This window comes from Echinops telfairi, unplaced genomic scaffold (genome assembly GCF_000313985.2).
Source record: "Echinops telfairi isolate 266 unplaced genomic scaffold, ASM31398v2 ScPeMD7_6;HRSCAF=24_1, whole genome shotgun sequence".
NCBI lineage: Eukaryota > Metazoa > Chordata > Mammalia > Afrosoricida > Tenrecidae > Echinops > Echinops telfairi.
In genome coordinates, this window is record NW_022103903.1 from 3,965,619 (window position 1) to 3,986,668 (window position 21,050).

At 40.2% G+C, this 21,050-nt stretch overlaps 1 protein-coding gene and 1 pseudogene across 2 annotated transcripts in view; both read right to left on the minus strand.

The window, feature by feature from the left end:
* The window catches only part of GBE1 (1,4-alpha-glucan branching enzyme 1), a 383,033-nt gene that overhangs the window by 345,009 nt on the left and 16,974 nt on the right, over positions 1-21,050 (minus strand). The window lies entirely within an intron of this gene.
* On the minus strand, positions 2,913-3,548 carry LOC101656908 (annotated as a pseudogene).

The window sequence follows — 21,050 nt, forward strand, 5'->3', positions numbered from 1 at the left end:
AAATGAGGACCTAATGTCGGGGGTTTAAGTGGAGAGAAAATGTTTTGAGAATGATGTACAAATGTGTTTTACACAATTGATGTGTGCATGGATTGCGATAACAGTTGTATGAGCCCCTAATAAAATGTTTTTAAAAAAAATTAACTCTCACATATCACATTGCTTTTCGTAATCCACGCTTTCTCATTTTTGTCTAGTTCATACCGATATTTGTCTTAGCTTCAAGAGAATATGGGAGAATGATGAAGCTTTCCACTCCAGGAAAGAGCTAAAATATTGGAAACCCAAGGGCCCAGTTCTACCCTGCACCATTGGGACTTTACGAGTCAACATAGACTTGATGGTAGTGAGATTTGAGTTTTCAAGGAAATGTGACATCAATAATATCAACAATGGATATTATTTACTTCAGTATTTAGTGTTTTCCAGGAAACATGTTGCATGCCTCACATGCATCCGCTCACAAAAGTTTATCCTCAATACAATCCTGAGATGTAAATATAACTTACGTCATTTTACCTGTAAAAAAGCTTGGCACAAAAAAAAATAATAACAATAATAACTCTCAAGGTAGACCTGAAATTAAATCCTAATCTCATCATAAAGTGCATTATGTGCACTTGTCCCTACTTTGAAAATGTACAAAACTCCCCTGCATGATAACTTCTACAGTTTACTCACATATATTTCCTGACATTAATTTTCTCTAACAGGTTTTTAAGAAGGCATTTCTTTCTGTGAATGTGCAGATGTTCAAGGAATGGGTGCTAAATGATTTCACATAGTTTAAGGAAAGTCAGGTATCATGATGAATGCTTTCTAACTGTAAGCCTAAATCATGATTCAGTTGTGAAATCCTGTTAATCCTGCCTCTCAGCCAAAAATCCTGAGACACTGGAATGTGCTTTGAAGCAAGCAATGCAAAGTCTACAGGAATGCTCATATGATGAGTAGAATGGCTCTGTTTGTTTTAAAATAGAATGGTTGGCACAATGTAAAGATTTAGGCTAAGTTCAACTCTCACAGAAAAATCGCAACACTCTAGCTAAGACACTCAAAGTTGTAGGTTCAATTGTAAAATAGGAAAGAAAAAGCACACAATAATAACACCAGTTGTAAGATTTTTCAACAAATTTGCAGTGATATATCGGGTACTGTAAGCATCACAGAAAATTAGAAATAACATGCAAATAAGGCTGGAACAAATAGAAGTGGAAAAAAGAAAAGAAAGTGAAACTTTTCTTTCAATTGTCTTTTTTTTATTATTAAATACTTTTATTGGGGGCTCTTATATCTCTTATCACAATCCATACATTCAACCAGTGTGTCAAGCACATTTGCACATATGCCGCCATCATCATTCTCAAAGCATTCTCTACCCCTGATATCAGCTCCTGATTTCTTCCCGCTCCCTCCCACACCCACCTTCACTCGAACCCTTGATAAGTTACGGATTATTTTTTCCATATCTTACATTGTCCTCTGTCATCCCTCACCCACATTTCTGTTGTTCATCCCCCTTTTGGGGGAGGGGGGGTATAGGTTGATCCTTGTGTTGATTCACCCTTTTTCCGCTGACCCTCCCCTAATCCTCCTGGTAGCTTTATTCTCCTTGTTGGCCCTAAGGGGTTTATCTATCCTGGATTTCCTATGTTGCGGGCTCTTATCTGTGGCAGTGTGCATGTTCTGGTCTAATTTGATTTGTAAGGTAGAATTGAGGTCATGATAGTAGGGGTAAGGAAACACCAAAGAACTAGAGGAAAGTTGTGTGTTTCATTGGTGTTATACTGCACCCTGACAGGCTCATCTCTTCCCTGTGACCTCTCTGTGAGGGGATGTCCAAATGTCTACAAATGGGCATTGGGTCTCCACTCCAAGCCCTGCCCCCATTCACATTGGGTATGATTTTGTTCTGGGTCTTAGATACCTGATACCTGATCACATAAACACCTCATGATCACACAGGCTGGTGTGCTTCTTCCATGTGTGCTTTGTTGCTTCTCAGCTAGATGGCCGCTTGTTTATCTTCAAGCCTTCAAGACCTCAGACACTATAACTTTTGATAGCCGGGCACCATCAGCTTTCTTCACCACATTTGCTTATGCACACATTTTGTCTTCAGCAATCATGGCAGGAAGGTGAGCATCACAGAATCCCGGATTATTAGAACACAGTGTTCTTGTGTTGAGGGAGTACTGGAGTTGAGGTCCAATGTCCATCTAGGGAATAGAACTATGTATTCATATCTATATGGTAAGAATGAAGGTTAAAAAAATGAATGAATGAAGGTTGCAGAAAGTGAAGCTCTTTTTTTTTCTGGGGTAGATATATTTATTTTGGGTAACATACATTAAGTGGCACTAATTCCACAGTAACTATAAGGTAACTAACATGAAACCACAGAACTGCAACTTTGCCACAGCTGCATGGACGTGGGCCTTTCTGGCTGAGCACATGCTCAGAAAGCTGGAGGTCCACTTCAGAGACATGCCCATGAAACCCATTTAGGAGGGAGAGTTCTGAAGTGGGGACTCACCAGAGGTCTCGCAGCTGACAGGTCAGAGGCAGGACATGTTAGTTATAAAGTAGTTACAGCCTAATTCACAAAGTTACCACCTTTTTCTCTTTCTAGAAAGAAGCAAGAAGTTAAGAAAGTCCTTGGATTAGCGCCTGGTGTGTCAGGCGGGAGGGCAGAGGAGGGCTGTCAGCACGGTGTCAGAGGCCCTGCTGGGCCAGAGGGGTTGGACGTCATTAATAGTCATGTCTGGCTTCTAAATGCTGGTAGCAAGATGACTTCTGATTTGTAATCTTAGGTAAATTATAGATATATGAAAAAGGCCAGTAATCATACACTCAGATTAATAAACAGCACTTCAAAATTAACCACATGGGGTTGTGCTTGCAGCGAGGTCTCACAAGACAAGGCACCCAGATTTCTTCTTCCCGTGCCTGCCTGTAGGGGCGCCCTCGTGGCCATCTCAAACACCTCCCTCAAGCCGTCTTTGTGGAACACTCCATGTTGCCAAAAGCACCAATCCTGTTGGCCATATCCCTGCCTTCTTCGGGCTTGACCGGCTCCTGCTTCATCTTGGCTAGTCTTGTGTGCTCATCATTCCAAAGATCCTTCTTGCTCCCAACCAAGATGATGGGCACATTGGGACAGAAATGCTTGACTTCCGGGGTCCATTTCTCTGGGATGTTTTCTAAACTATCGGTGCTGTCGATGGAGAAGCACATCAGTATAACATCAGTGTCCGGGTAGGAGAGGGGCCTCAGACGGTCATAATCTTCCTGCCCAGCTGGATCCCACAAAGCCAGCTCCACCTGTTTTCCATCCACTTCAATATCTGCCACATAGTTCTCAAACACGGTGGGCACGTACACCTGGGGAAGTGATCCTTGCTGAACACTATGAGCAAGCAGGTCTTGCCCACAAGCTCCATCACCAACAATCACCAGTTTCTTCCTGATGGCAGCCATCACTCACAAATGTGCTGCGAGCTGTGCAGTCTGTGCTGCAGAAGTTCTACAAAGTACCTTGAACTTCTCAGATGAAAGGCACTCTGGGACAGCCACGATCTCAGCAGCCAGTCTGCGCAAAGAGAGGGAATCTATCTCCAATCACCACTTAGATACATGCAGGGGCATGCAAGCTGATTACAGGTAACCACATATGTAACAGGAATAGGCAAGTGAAAGTGAAGCTCTTAATGAGAAAAAAAGTAGGCTGTCAATTCAATCAGCAAATCCTTGCCTCCTCGGCCTACTACTCCAAGTGTGATTGGTGTCTTAATAATAGAAATCGCCCCTTAGGTTTCCATTTCCTGCCAATGAATTAAGTTCAACTTTGTCCGTCAGTGGAGACTTCTATGTGGCTATGGTGTTGCACAGCTTTAGCAGAGTTTGCACACTGAAAATGACTAAGAAGAAAGGCCTGGCAATGAAAACCCTATGGCTCAAAATATCCCATTGTGCATGTTGTTGCCATGAGTCAGGGCTGACCACAGGGAGCGAACAATAATAACTCAGAATATGATACAATGTCAATCAAAAGCATTCTTCCAAATGCAAATCCATGGAGCTAATCCTGCCTCGTAACAAAATACAACACAAGTACCACTGCTCCTTAGGGTTCATGAGACTGTACATCTTTAAAGGAATCGATAGCTTTATCTTTCTCCCTCAGAGCAGCTGTGGGATTGAAACTGCCAATCGTACAGTTAGCAGCCCAATGTTTAAGCCACTGTGCCACCAGGGCTCCTGTCTATACTTACATTGTATGTTAGAACAAGCAAAATCGCATCCATGGCTTCAGCTTTCTTATATCTAAAAGTACCGTATATACTCAAGTATAAGTTCACCTGAATATCAGCAGAAGCTCCTAATTTTTATCACAAAAACCTGCATTTAAAATGTGCTCAAAAACTAGGTTTATGCATGAGTATATATGGTAATTCTTTTGCTTTGTTTTGTTTTGTCTTTTAAATTTTTTTTTCATTTATCATTTTAGTGGGAGCTCTTGCAGATATCACAACATGCCATAGTTCAATCACATCAAGCAGTACTATACAAGTGCTTCCACAATCAGTTTCAAAACATTTTACTTCTTCTTGAACTCCTTGAGTTTCCTCTTTTTCTCCTCTCTCCCCCATCCTACCCCACCCCAGGAACCTTTTATTTCTCCTGTAATAGGAGATGTGTGCCACATCTTACACAATCCAATATATCCATTCACATAAAATTCTGTCGTTCAAGCCCATCGAGTGGGGTTATAGAGTCATCAATGCCCTCCACTCCCTATTTCCCCCTTCCTGCTCCCTTGCTTCCCCAACCCTCAGGGAATCATTATTCCTGTTACTGTTTCTGAAGGGTTATCTATCTCAGCCTACATGTACTGAATGACCTTAAATTTACAAATGAGCACACACAAATCTAACATGATTAATGAGGTAAAACAAATATAAACCATACTATTCAGGGGAGGAAATATTAAAGAACTAGGGCATAGTTATATGGTTAATCAGTACTATACCACCCCCTGGACTTACAATCCCTTCCTTCCTTGTGGCCCTTCTGAAAAGAACTATTCAGTTATTTTATAGGTGGGTTTTGGATCTCCACTACATCCCCTTCATAATGATTTTGTTTCTTGTTTTTGAATTTCTGATAACTCTTCCCATCGACACCTCATGATCACACAGGATGGTGTGCTTCATCCGTGTTCGCTTTGTTGCTTCCCTGCGAGATGGTTGCTTGTTTAACTACAAGCCTTTAAAAAACCAGACCTCTATCTTCATCTTTCTCCTGTAGCACAGCTGGTGGTTTTGAACTGCTGAACATGGGGCTAGCAGCTCAGTTTGTAACCCACTATCCACAGGGCTTCATGACACTCTATCTTTTAACAGCCAGGCACCATCTGCTTTCTTTACTGCATTTGCTTATGCACACATTTAGTCTTAGCAATCATGCCAGGGAGGTGAGAATCATACAATGCCACATTATTAGAACAAACCATCCTTGTATTGAGGTAAGATTTAAGTAGAAGCCCAAAGTTCATCTGCCTCCTTGCTGCATTGGCTAATAAATACATATGAGGGGGTACCCCACACACACCAAAAATGGGGAAAAGCTCTGCTTGGCAGAGCTTTTGAAGTACACATTCCCCCCCTAAGTGAGCATGAAGCAAATCGTTCTGAGTTAGTGTACTCAGTGGTGTTGCCTGGGAAGATTCTCTCTGTTCATAGTGAATTTTTTTGTAAAAGCAGTTTTGTTTGCTCAAACCTCAGTTTTTGTGATGGCTGATTTCGGAGAAACTGTGTGGCTGTGAAATTTTGTTTCCTGCTCGGGATAAATGCCGCAGAAACTGTTGTGATGTTGAACACAGTTTGCAAGGACATCACTACAAGAAAAACTCAAGTGCACCAGTGGTTTTCTCGTTTCAGAAAAGGTGAAATGTTGATTGATGACAAACCTTGTTCTGGACATTCGTCAACTTCCTGAAAGGATGAAAATGATGACTCATTTGGAGCTCTTTCCACCAGGTCAGACTTAATAAATCTTTCTATTTAGGGATTCCGAAAACAAAGCGTAAAAATATGTAAGGAAAAGGCTTGATTTGTGGCAGACGGGGGACTGGTTTTGCCACCAGACAATTCACCTGCTTACACAGCTATCTCAGTCTGCCAGTTTAGGGCAACAAAACAGCATGAATCTCTTGCCCCACACACCTTACTCGCCTGACCTTGCTCTGTGTGACTTCTTTCTGTTTCCACAAATGCAGAGGGACATGAAAGTACAGCAATTTGAAGATGGAGAAAAGGTGAATAAAAAATGAGGGAAATGCTGTCAGCCATCCAAACAGATGAGTTTGAAAATGTTTCCAAGAACGGAATCACAGATTTGACAAATGTATTAAGTGTAATGAAGAGTGCTTTGAAGGCGATAAGGTCATTTTGCAAAAAAAAAAAATTTAAATACACAACCTTGGGAAAAAATTTTTGTTTTTTTGGGTGGGTAACCCCTCATCTATAAACAAATGGACATATATTTATATATTTGCCTATATATACTTTTTTCCCTTCTTTCCTCTTTTTAGGCTCCACCTTGGTCTATGGCTAATTATTGGAGAAATTTCCCTCCCTGTTTTCTTCTGCTTAGTATACTTCCTAAAAAAAAAAAATTTTAAAAACTCACTCCCTTTGAGTGAATTCCTACAAAGTTGTTATTGGCATACTTACTGGGAAAGAATAATTAGAAGGGAGTGATCTCTAACTCAGAACCGTGTAGTTTATGTTTTGGCTTTAAAAATCAAATTGTGTCTTGTTTGTTTTATTTCTATCTTTTCTTAAGGACACGTAATACATATGGGTGAGTTGCTTTTTTCTTATTCTTCCCATTCACAACTGAAGTGCTCATATATGCTAAGAGGGCTGACTTAAGGGTTGCCTGCAAACTCCATCAGTGAAATTAGAGGGTGCTGACAAAAGATTGTGAAATTTTTTATTATATTGTAATTCCATTTTTCCACTAAGTTATTATCATCAATTATCACATTAGCTCTAACTGACTATCAATGAAAAATTACAGAACAGAAGTAGTGGAACCAAGCTGAAACAAAGGTGAGGGGAGAACTCAGTGTTAATAACCAACAAATACATCTTGGACTCCGCACTACCAGTCAGCTTTTATTAAGATTCTACAAAAATCATGTTGGCCCATGCACTCGCTTCTGAAACAAAATGCTTCCTTGTCTTACACTATTATTTACACTTCACTAACATACATCAATTCAGCTACATCTCACTACACAGAGCATCAGAATACCAACCAAAGAAATCTGCTATTAATTAACAGTGTAAGTATCCTGCAGATTCCTGATGACTCAAAAAGGAGGAAGGTGAATAGAAATGTCTTAGTGTCCTGTCAAAACATTCTTAATACAATGCTTAATTGCTATATGGCATCCGCCATGTGTATGTCAAGAGCTCTAGCAATGCAGTGGTTAAGTACTCTGCTACTAATCAAAAGGGGCTTTGTTTCAAGGGAGAACAATTTCACAGCATGCATCTGTGGTGAAGTGAAACTATTTGACATGGCTATTGTATCCATATTCTCTGTAATTCCGACACAGTGAGTGCGTGGGAGCATATAAATAATGTGCCACGTTTTGGATGATTGTTCCCACTCTGCTGGGTAAATGAGTGAGCCATCTCAAAAGAAGGGTGAGGAATTCCACAATAAGCAAAGTAAAGCCACTGTTGGTGCCCATGCAAGATCCCTGCCAGAATTAACAGAGGCAGCACCAAGAGCAGACCCCACGGCACCAAGACCATAAGGCAGAGCAGAGGTACCACAACTCGCTCATTAGGCAAGGTAGGAGGTAGGCTTCTAGACCCACAGAACAAGTCTGAGTCAAAGAACCAGAGAGAGACATGTCTGCCAGCAGGGCTGAAAAGAGGCATTATGGCTTCCTGTGGAGTGGAGTTCGACTTCCCTTTCCTCAGGCTCCTTGAAGACTCCAAACCCATTGTCATCTAGTGGATTTCAAATCATATAGGGTTTCCAAGGCTAGAATTCTTCATGGAGGCAGACAGCCTTTTCTTTTTTATTGAGAGTCACTGATGGATTTGAGCCAGCAACCCTGTGGTTAACAGTTCAATGCCTTCCTCGTCGCTTCTTGGAAACCCTGTGAGACAGTTCTACTCTGTCCTATATGGACTCTACAATCAGAATCTACTCAAGGGCAGTGGGTCTGCTTTGGAGTTCTTGTACAACTTAGAATACGTAAAAAAAAAAAAAAAAACCCTATGAAAATGGAGCTTTCCCCCTATGTAGACAATTGAGCACCCCCTTACAGAAGGGTCACAAAGAAAAGAGGAGTCAGTAAAGGTGCAGTACAGCATCGATGAAACTTACAACTTTCCTCTAGTTCTTTAATGCTCCCCCCCACCCCCCACTATCATGACCCCAGTTCTACCTTAGAAATCCAGCTAGATAAGAGCATGTACACATGTACAGATAGGAGCTGGAAACACAGGAAATCCAGGACAGATAAACCCCTCAGGATCAATAATGAAAGTAGCAATATCAGGAGGGTAAGAGGGATGGGGCAGGAAGGGGGGGGAGAGAAAGTGGGAACTAATCACAATGATCTACCTATAACCCCCTCTCAGGAGGACGGACAACAGAAAGTGGGTGACGGGAGACATTGGTCAGTGTAAGACATGAAAAAATAATAATAACATAAATTATCAAGGGTTCATGAGGTAGGGAGGGTGGGGAAGGGGCGAGAAAAAAATGAGGAGCTGATACCAAGGGCTCAAACATAAAATGTTCTGAGAATGATGATGGCAACATATGTACAAATGTGCTTGACACAATGGATGCCATGTAGGGATTGTAATAAAAGTCGTATGAGCTCCCAATAAAATGATTTTTAATTAAGTTAATTTAATTAAAAAAAGAAAATGGGGCTTTTGTTATTTAAATAACAATGTTGTACTTGGGGGGGGGGGGTGTATGTGATTTTAAATGCCAACTCTATTTTAAGGACATCATGCATGGCAAAGTAGGGGGACAGCAAAATAGAGGAAGACCTTCCACAAGATGGATTGATGCAGTGGCTACCGCGATGGATTCAAACACAAGGACAGTTGTAAAGGTGGTACAGGACCAGGCAGTGTTTTGCTCTGTTGTACACTGGGTCCCTATGAGTTGGAGCTGACTGGACAGCACCTAGCAACACCAGCAAATGAAATCTTGACACTCTCATTATCAAAGGTATTTGATCTACTAACCCATCACTTGTCTCATACAGCATTAGAACATTAAAATTGCTTTCCATTGTATTAACACAATTGGTGAAAATCAAAAAGCTGATGTTACCAAAAGAATCCATCACTATACCTAAGAACTAAAAAGAAAAACAGTCTTAAAGGAATCATCCCTTAGAGTGACCAGTCAGTTTTGGACTCAGGTCCAGGTCCTTAAATGTTCAGCCCAAGATCATGCACATGCGGAAACAGGGAGAGTGACACAGAGCGCGCACGCACACACACACACACAGACACACACACACACACACACACACACGTGACACAGAGCGCGCACGCACACACACACACAGACACACACACACACACACACACACACACAGTCATTACATTTTAAAGTTAAAAATGTGAAGATCTAAAGGCTTGAAAAGGAGGCACAGAAGCCACTAAGGTCAAAAGTACCTACTCAATTTGTGGCTTATCCAAATTTTAAGTTTCCTAAGTTATAATTGAAGCATATCAAAAAGTAAGCCTACATAAAATAAGACTACAAGGTATTGATAAATAGCATTAAGGTAGCAATATTCATATAAAATATGTTTGATGTCATAAAATGTTAAAGCCTAAACTTTTCCTTGATGCAAAATTGTTAATAATTTTTAAATTAGTAGTGGTTATAGGCTTGAGAAATACTTAGCTCAAAAAATGTTCAACTTGAGGCCTAACCTCAACCTAACCCTAACCCTAACCCTAGGCCTAACCTTAACCCTAAGCCTAAGCCGAACCCTAACCTTGGGCCTAACCCTAATTCTAACCCTAACCATAACCCTAGACCTAACCCTAACTCTAAACCTAACCCTAGGCCTAACCCTAACCCTAACCCTAAGCCTAGGCCTAACACTAACCCTAACCCTAAACCTAACCCTAATCCTAACCCTAACTCTTACCCTAAACTTAACCCTAGGCCTAACCCTAGACTAACCTTAACTCTAACCCAAGGCCTAACTCTAACCTAACCCTAACTCTAACCCTAACCCAAACCCTAACCTAAACCTAACCCTAACCCTAGGCATAACCTTAACACTAACCCTAACCCTAGGTCTAACCCTAACCTAACCCTAACTCTAACCCTAACCCTAGGCCTAACCCTAACCCTAAACCTCACCCTAACCCTAGGCATAACCCTAACACTAACCCTAACCCTAGGCCTAACCCTAAACCTAATCCTAATCCTAACCCTAACCCTAGGCCTAACCCTAACCCTAGGGCTAAACCTAACCCTAGGGCTAAACCTAACCCTAGGCCTAACCCTAACCCTAAGCCTAATTCTAACCCTAACTCTAACCCTAAACCTAGGCCTAAAAAAAAAAAGTTCAACTTTTTTAAGCCATTCAGATCTACAGTGAATCACTGTATGATAGAGTCTCAGCAAAAGTGCAAATTCAGTTTTAAGTTTTTCCACTCCACTTGAGAAAAAACAATGATAAAATACCAAATGTCAACACAGGTGGAATTTGAGAGAGACAGCAATGAAATATTAAATGCAAACTATATCCAAAAGAAGAAGTATTCTTCCTGTCCCCTTCTGATGATGTCTTTCCCCAGGGAGAGGGAAATCCTGAGTATCTCTCATGTTTGTATGAAGAACCCAGAATAATTGTTAGGTTTTGTGTCAACTTGGCCAGGATTCTCAGTTTGGCAGCCGAGGTCTCCTCCATGATGTGACCTAACATAATATAAACAACTCCATGATGGGTTCTCCGATGAGAAGCCAAACAGTTGTGGGAATATCAGGAGAGAGTGAAGCCTCCTACTCAGGTCACACAACCTTGAGGATATACCCACTTCATGTACGTAAGTAGATACTATGGAAAAATCCCGTACTTCTTATTGGACTAAATCCTACATTTGACTCAGCAACTTATAGTTCTGGGACTTGAGCCACAAGCCCACACTATTGCCTGCTGGACCTGGGAGCCATCAGAGGCTGACATCTGAATTGCTGACCTTGGTCTCATGCACCTCTGCATCCACCAACCATCGTCTTCCTGCTTTGTCTTCTTGCTTCCACTCCTGCTTCCTGTTCTTCAGCCCCAATGGCTACACAAGCCAGGAAAACCCTCCAGCTTAACATCTGACCTTTGGATTTGAACAATTTCTCTAATGTGAGCCACTTCCTTGACCAGAAGTGAAATTGCTTGAAGTGCCTCTTCTATCCATACTTCTTGCTTCTCCAGTAACTGAGTGAGACCATGTAGGTAAATGTAGAAGCTTCTAACTCAGGGATTGGTCAGCTTTGCCATTCTGCTGGGTATATGAGTAAGCCATAGCAGAAGCAAGAACAGATAGGCCCACCATTATCCATTAAGAAGAGCTACTATCAGGGCACATTTGTCATCGTTGCCTGAAGTGGCAGAGGCACACAGAAGAATTAGAGGCCACAGTTCTGAGAGCATGAGACAGAGCCTCGGGGATGCACCGAGACCAACAGATAGAGCAATAGGCTTCAAAACAAATTAAAGTTGAAGGCCTTTAGACAGAAGGCTGACTTGCAGAGGAGGATATCCTTTGGGCATTAGCCAGCATGAAAATTGCTTTGTAGCTCAGAGACCAAGGGACCATGTGGCTGGCAGAGCAAGGGCCAAAGACACATGTCAACTGACATAGCTGTGAGCAGGTACTATAGAGAAAGGGCAGTATCATTAATATTTTCTGGTCTTGCCTGAGTGCAACCCCTTAACACCTCTAATAAACCTCATAATCAGGAGTACTGTCTGTGAGCTCTGTGTGGCCACTGCAAATGGCTAGCAAATCTAGCAGAGAAGTAGAGTGTACAGGTAAGGAAGTGTGGTCTTACAAGAGGGTAGAGGATGTTGGAGGCTGGAGATGTGTCTGACCTGTGCCTCAGACATATCATCCTCGGGCAGATGTCGAGTTGGAGACTCCGTCCATTTGCCTACTCAGAGGTCAGACATGGTGCCTCGCCATGTTCTTCCACCATGGCCTGCCAGAAGAAAAAACACCGTGGCTGCAATAATGGACTCAAGCACAGCAATGATTGTGAGGCTGGAGCGGCAGTGTTTTGTTCAGTTGCATGCAGGGTCACTGTCAATCAGAATGGACAAAACAGCTCTTAAAACAACACCATGTGCGCAGCATGGGGTGTGGGGGATGCTTCCAAAAGTTCATGAAAAATTTCATGATCTTTTAATTCCATTTGTCCATAATCTTTTTGAAGCACCTGTTCGAAGACTAGAAGGTAATTCAAAGAATTTATTTATTCTCAGTTTAAGATAAGACCTTAAGAAGAAATTTGCTACCAGCTATCTATCTCTAATCAGACCACGCTACTACCATCAAGCTGATTCCAAATTAGAGCAAGCTTACAGAGATTTACTGAGGCTATACATGTCTATTAAAAAAGAGCAGACAGCCTACTCTTTCTCCTGAAGAGCTGCTGATGGGTTTGAATCATTGACCTTGTGGTTAGCAATTCAGCTTTCTTCAAGCAGCACCACCAGGGACCCATATATATGCATGTAAGTGTGTGAGAGTGTGTGTGTGTGTGTGTGTGTGTGTGTGTGTGTGTGTGTGTGTAGACAGAGATATTTATATAAATATATGGGTACAGACATAGGTTAGTAAAAGAAAAGGAGTATCTTATTCTAATGTGAATCATGTTGCTCAGGGAAGTTTTATAAGAGATGATTTATAGTGATCAGGGAAAATTAATATCCTATTTATTATTAAAAATCAACATACTGTTTATAATCTGAAAAAAATGAAACAATTTGAAATAAAAATAAAAACTAGACCTGCCCTAATAAAAATGAAATATTTTTTGTGACCCAAAGTAAAATCAACAAACACAAGGTAAAATGCATGCCAGAATTTGCTATGCCATAAACACAAAGCGAAGACTATTCCTAGGTTTTTCATACAGAATCTTAATAGTGAAGGTGAATGAAGTCAGCACGATAGAAATTACTACTGGGCTGGCTAGCAAAGCATGTCAGGCCTGAGGCAAAAGAAGTTTTTTAAATAGGAGAATGTTCTGAAATAGAAAACATGTTAAATAGAATTGCCTGAGGACTGTTAGGAAATGAAAAATTACACTAACTGCATTGGGAACAGCAACCTGATAAAAGCACAATGCACAAATTACAATCTTCTTCATGAGTAGTATTAGATGTGAGAAAGGTTAAGCTGGATGTGAGAGAGGTTGTGTCCACTGCATGGTAGAAGAATTACTCTCAAGCATTCCTAGGGACACTTCAACAACAATGGTAATAAATATGCCTATATTTCTAATATTTCAGAACAACTAGACATCATGTCAAGCTGGATCACACCACCAGTCAATATACAGGTATTTGCAAAGCAGCCCGTAGAGAACAAACCTCTATACTAAACTCTATGGGAAATGCCTAAAAGGTAATAATGTGTGCTCTAAACTTCATCTTCTCCTCATAAATTCAAAACACATCAGCATTCCACAATTGCTCAGCGAGTCAGTACATAGTGAACAGCTACAATGCAGACACAGAATATAAGAAAGAAAAAGGAAAACTAAACCCACAGGATCAATCACACAGATAGCTCACAAAGGCATGCAGTTTTACAAACTGCAATTCTTCCGCTAGTATTCCAAAGTGAATGAAGTATTAAAAGTGAGTAAGTGCAAAAACCAGTCATTAAAAGCATAATATACTGAAGAAAGTTCTAGTTAGAGACAGTAAGTCAAGCAACACCAGAGGAAAAGGGCATGAAGCACAAGACAAGCATGCACCGGTGTACACACTCCTGCTATGCTGTCAATTGTTTTAAGATACAAGAAAAATCCTTTTATTCTCCTCCCTGACAAGCAGAGGTCGATTCAAGAATAATGCAAGTCATAATGAGTCACTGCACATAAGCAAGCTTCTTGGGACAACTAAATTAGGAACATCTGTTATTGGCACATGCAGAAAGGTCTAGGGCTATTACAGTAAAGAGAAGTCATCTGATAGGTTTCCACTAGAAAAAACCAGATTCACTTTATCAGTTTTATGCTTTGTTGTTGTTGTTTTTAATAAGCCAGTTGAAAAAAATTCATGCAAAAAAAATTTAAATACTATTTTCAAATCAATTTCCACTGTTAGTGACCTATGCAATTGAGTAGAACTGCCTCATACAACTTCCAAGACTGCAAATCTTTATAGTAGCAAACAGCCACATCTTTCTCCATGACTGGTGGGTTGGAACCACAGACCTTTCAGTTACCATCTGCGCACTTCGATGCATGCTAAGTTCTACAACAGAATGGCCAAATTAATATGGACAGGTCATGCCAGAAACTTGGGCAAATGTCGCCACATACTCCCCCCTAATTAATTAAATAGTTGGCACTTCTCCATTTTTATATTTAGAAATCCATCCATTTGTTTCTATTTTAAGTATTGAAAAATAAAAAGTCATCAGCCAAGAGTTGATTTTGACTCTATTAGACAAAACTCAGAATCTCTAGGGGTTTATTCTCCTCTCTCATCTTGAACATTGAGTTGACTGAACTTTTCCCTTTCTTAATAGTCCCCCTTCAATCTGTTTATGGGATCATTCCAACTCCTTTTAAAACAGCTCATCTGTCAAATGCATTATCTCAACCTGTACTATCTGTTACAGTAGCCACTGGGTACACACAATATCAAACGCTTGAAATGTAATTAGTTCCAGGTGAGATGTTCTACAAATATAAAATGCAAGTCCAAATTTCAAAGACTTAATACCAAAAAAGACAAACATTTCCTCAGTAATTTTTGAATGACGATTACTTGTTGAAATAATGATTTGGATATATTGAGCTTAATAAGAAATTTCCTACCTTCTATTCCATTTACCTTTTTTATTTAATGTAGTCAAAATTGTAGACTACCAATATGCCCAATATCGGATGTCAATTGCATGATCTAGGTGGGTCACTTAGTGTGGGATTGGGAGGTAAGATTCAGCACGCATTTGTATTTCTGCGATCCTAGAAACTAATGACACTCATGATGTCCCTCGAATCATTTAGAAATGGGTCTCTTAGCTTATTCAAGAATAGCCTCATTGCCTCTAAAAATATTCTACTGTCCTGTCCAGATTGGGTTTTCCTGTTTTAAGGAAATATGCTGATATGTTATCAGGGATGATTTGTAATCAGCTTTACCAGTGTCAGTTCTTTACAATGTGGAGATTCTTACACAACAAAGTTTTGCAACTGAACTATTTTTGCATGCAAACTTTCACTTTAACACGAAAGGCTGTGAAAATTATAGGATATTTTCATTACCAATTTTAAAGAAGATTTAATGTCTTAACTATTATATTCTTGGATTCATTCCACACTCTTAAATACACATTCCTTATTTTACGGGGCATAATTTTAAGGAAGGCAATTCAAGTGAATTTGCTTTGTAGTATACTCTCACCTCCTTATCTGAGCACTTTATGCTTTCATCGCTCTCCCACTGAATTGTATACACAAGTATCTATACGTGTTAAACTCGCACACTACAACACTTGTGGGGAGAAATGCCTATCCTACACAACTTTGCTTTGCTATCACACAGCACAATGCCTCACACAAAGCTGTTAAAAATGGGTTTTTATAAACATGCCAAAATGTAAGGTTTTAGTTTATCTAACGGAATCTATTTTAAAGACTATCAACTCATTCCTATTTAAGTAGCACCTGTGTGGCATTTCGCATTTAAAGATCGGCCAGTCTTTATGCCATCTTATGAATGATCTATTAAAACTGATCTAATATTGTAAAATTTTTAAAACATTTCACTGTCTTTCATTCTAGACCAGAGAAAGTAAAACACTCAAAAACCACAACCAAACTTTGCCATCGAGTCAATACTGACTCATAGTGACCCTGTAGGAGAGGATAGAACTGCCCCTGAATTTCTGAGACAGGTTCAGGTATCATGACTCTCAAATTAAAAGCTTCTATTTAACAAATTCATAAAAACTGTGACTACAGTAGTTACTGAGATTTAAGCTGTGACTTAGAAAGTAGAATAATGGTGAGACTTCCTATTAAATCCCAAAAAGGCAGTTTGTGTCTTAATTGATGAAGGTACCAGTGTTCATACAAGTTTTAGTGTCCTCGTTCTCATACAACCTGAAGTGTATACAGAATGTTGTTGTTACTGGTATTATTAATATGTGGATAAGCACCTTATTATACTTACTGTTCACATTTATATATTATTTTCAAATATTTGGCTTAATATTGTCAATATCTATATTTTAACTGTTTTTCCTAGAACTTAAGTTAGCCCACAAAGCCATTTGACCCCGGTTGTTCCACTTAAATTATGGGGTTTGCATAAATTCACAAAAACTGTTTATAAAAGTTTTGTTTTGTTTGTTTGTTTGTTTAATTCCAATGATGTTCCAGAAAACCCAATGGGCTGTTTTTCTTCAAGGATTGTGTTATCAATATTGTCAGTCTCCTGAAAGGAACAGACTCCAAGTGAAAGAAAAATCAGACCAGCTTGGGTATAGGACAGGTCAAAAGTCATTTATTCTGGTCTCTCAGACAATGTTCTGATATGTCTGCCTAATATTAATAATAAATCTATCGCTCCTTTATTTTAAAGAACCTAAGTGGGAGAATTCATCTAGCATTATGTTACTAATCATGCATTTTTCACAAAATTTACTTTTTGCCTTTAGTGAGCCAGGTCTTGTGCTTTAGGCTACCTAAATTTTAGTTTTTGTTCTTGAAAGTGTGAAGCATCAGAGTCAACAAGACAATTCTACTAATAGCAAAGGAAAAGAAATCATGAAAATCAGGGCTGAGGCTCAGGAGAGGGCAAATAAGAAAATTATGGAAAAAATGCTGCCAAAAATTGGTTCTTTGAAAGGATAAACAGACTCAACAAACCACTGGCAGACTAACCAAAGAGAGGAGGGGACAAATTTCAATAGCAAGGATGAGGGTTGAAACAGGGCACATTACAACAGACTCGAATAAAGTCAAAAGGATAATTACACAGTACTACGAAGGACTGTATTCCAATGAATTCAACAACTAGGAAGATATGGAAAATTTCTTGGAAAAGCAATCCCTCTCTAGACTATCCCTGATGGAAACCAAGACTCTCCACAGACCCTTAGCAATAGAAGAAATAGATAAGGTTATCAAGGGATTACCAACAAAAAAAGTCTCCTGGACCAGATGGCTTCACAGGAGAATTCTACCAAGCATTCGTGGAAGAACTGACACCAATCCTACACAAACTCTTCCAGAACATAGACAAAGACGGCAAACTCCCAAACTCCTTCAATGAAGCTAGTATAACTCTGATACTGAAACCAGGTAGGGAATCCCACAAGAATCGAGAACTACAGAACAATATCTTTAATGAACATCAATGCAAAAGTCCTTAACAAAATACTGGCCAATAGAATACAAAAGTATATAAAACAAAGAATTCTCCATAACCTAGTGAGATTCATACCAGGGATGCAGGGATGGTTCAACATATGGAAGACCATTAGTATCATTCACCACATTGACATGAAAAACTATAAGAATCACATGATAATATCGATGGATGCAGGAAAAGCATTCGACTCCATCCAACACCAATTCCTGTTTAAAACCCTTAAAAATATAAGGAAAATTCCTCAAGATAAGACAAGTTATACATGAAAAATCAACAGCCAATGTGGTAGTCAATGGAAAAAAGAAGAAAACAATTCCACTGAAAAAGGGGACTAGACAAGGATGCCCCATCTCCCCACTCTTATTTAACATCATACTGAAGGTTTTAGCTAACTGCATAAGGCAAAGGTATTCGCTTGGGGAAGGAAGAGTTGAAACTATCATTATTTGCGGATGACATGATTTTGTATATGGATAATCCCAAAAGCTCCACAAGGGGAAAACTGGAAGCAATAGAGGAATATGGCAGCGTGGCAGGATACAAGATCAACAAACAGAATTCTATCATACGACTATACACATAAGGAAACAGCACAGAAGAGGAGATCAAAATTGTGGTGCCTTTCACAATAACCAAGCACAAATTGAAATATCTAGGGATACACCTGATGAAAACAACAAAAGATATATGAGGTAAACTACAGAACACTATGACAAGAGTGATTTCTACAAATGAAATAATATCCCATGTTCGTGGATTAGAAGACAGAATATAGTAAAGATGTCAGTTCTGCCCAAGGCACTATATGAGTTTAATGCAATCCCAATACAATTACCCTCATCTTTCTTCAAAGAAATGGAAAAACTTCATATGGAGAGAGAAGAAGACCAAAATTAGCAGAAAACTCCTCAAGAAGGACACAGTGGCAATGCTTGCTTTACTTGACTTTAGCATATATTATACAGTCACAGTGGTCAAAATCGCATGGTATTAGTATAATGACAGATATGCAGACCAATGGAAAAGAACTGAAAACCCAGAAATAAAATCAACAGCATACAGATAACTGATCTTTGATAAGGGCCCAAAAAATATCAAATGGGAAACAGATGCCCTCTTCAACAAGTGGTGCTAGAAAAAAATAGATATCTACCTGCAGAAAAGTGAAGCAACACCTTTATCTCACTCCAGGCACAAGAATAAACTCAAGGTGTATTACAGACCTTGAGGTAAAACCCAAAACAATTAAGGCCATCAACGAGGGAATTGGGAACCACCTGAGAACTTTGGGGCAGGGAATACATAGGCTATGGGAAATAGGGAAGGACACAAATACAGATGAGTCACAAATTGACAAGTGGGATATACTAAAGATAAAACACCTGTGTGCATTGAAAGAATTCACCAAGAGAGTAATAAGAGAAACCATGGACTGGAAAAACATCTTTAGCAATGACACAGCAGACAATCCTCTGCTAGCTTCCAAAAAGAAAAAAACTAGTTTCCCACTGAGGAGGTGGGCAAAGGACCTGAATAGAAGTTTCACAATAGCAGAAATCTGAATGGCCAATAAACATAAGAGAAAATGTTCCCCATCATTACCCCTAAGAGAAATGCAAATTAAAACAAAAATGAGATACCACCCAACACCCTCAAGGATAGCCCAATTCAAAAAGTCAGAGAGTAACAAATTTTGGAGGGGCTGTGGTGAGATAGGATGCTCGTCTACTGCTGGTGGACCTGTAGGTATGTACAGCCACTATGGAAATAGATTTGGCGAAATCTAAAACAGATGGATTTTGAGTTACCATATGACCTAGCAATCCCCCTACTGGACATATACCCAGAAGAGGTGAGAAACAAACCATGGCCAGACATCTGCGCTCCAATGTTCATTGCGGCAGAGTTCACAATTGCAAGGAATTGGAAACCCAAATTTCCATCAACAGATGAATGGATTAAAAAACTGTGGTACATACATACAATGCATCGCTAAAAAGCAGTAATGAACGCATGGAACACATAGTTTCATGGGAAGAACTGGAGGAAATTATGCTAAGTAAGCCAAGCACAAAAGAACAAGTACAGCATGAGTCCACTGATGTAAGCTTTAAAAAAAATACAAACGGGGTATAGAGAAAAAGCTACTGTATACAAACATGCCTGGGGTGAGGTCCAGGTTGTATAGCAGGGGCCAGACCAAATCCAGGGATACATATGGTAGCCAACTAAAGAGGAGGTGGGGGGAAGAAAAAAAAAGAAATGGGTAGTGGGGGAACAGGGCACTAATCTACCCAAGGGGAGAGTATTGTTTATATCTCCACAAGGAAAGAGGGACCAGACTTAAACCCGGGGTTCTAAGCTGTGAATGCAACATACCACCATGAAGCAGGGAACCAGTAGAGAGGTCTGAGGCACTGGCTCCAAACCCAAATACATGGACAGCTGCCCCTCCCTCCAGAAGAATTTACTTTAGAGGACAGCACTGAAGCTACAGCTCCGGGAGCAGGACATGTCTGATCAGAGCACACAGGAACAATTGAAGGGGGAGGAAGAGAGAGTGGAGCACATCCTAGACCACCAAGCCTTGAGGACTATATCCCTGCTCAGAGCAGCCAATCCACAGAGAAGACCATATGGCCAGCCCCACTACAAGACATGACATCCCTCACTGACCCAAAGCCCCACAGGGGACAACACTGGAGACAGTGTGGGAATTGGACCTAATCTGACCCCACCACACTAAATGAAAAAACTAAGAGTGTGCAACAGTACAGGAAGGGGAGCAGAGAAAGGAAGTCCCCAGGGAATACCCAAAATAGTCTTTGGGGGCACGGTGTGGCTCTCCATCAGACTTAACCAGAAAACACTCCTAAATGTCAACAAACAGACCTTGACTATGTACAGGATTTTCTCTTTTTTTGTCATTGATTTGTTATTGTTTTGTTTTCTTTTGTTGCTTTGTGTTCCTCTGTCTTGATGTTGTGCATATTACTATCTCTTCAGGGCTACCTAATCAGAAAGGAGGGATAAACAATCTAGAGGAGAAAACAACAGGACCAATGTTTCCAGGGGGGACATGGGAAAGGGGTAGGTGGGGGAAAGGAAGTGGTGTTAACAAACCCAGGAACAAGCGAACAACAACTGATCCAAAATCAGTAGTGACAAGGGTATAAGAGGCCTGGTTGATCAAGGGCAATGTAACTGAGAGGATTACTGAAACCCAAATCAAGGCTCTACTAGTCTGGGTACTTTAGAGAAACAAATCCACAGCAATCATGTATAAGAGAGAGTTTTATGTAAAGATTAAGTGTGCATCAAGAAAACATCCCAACCCAATGCTGCCCAAGCCCAC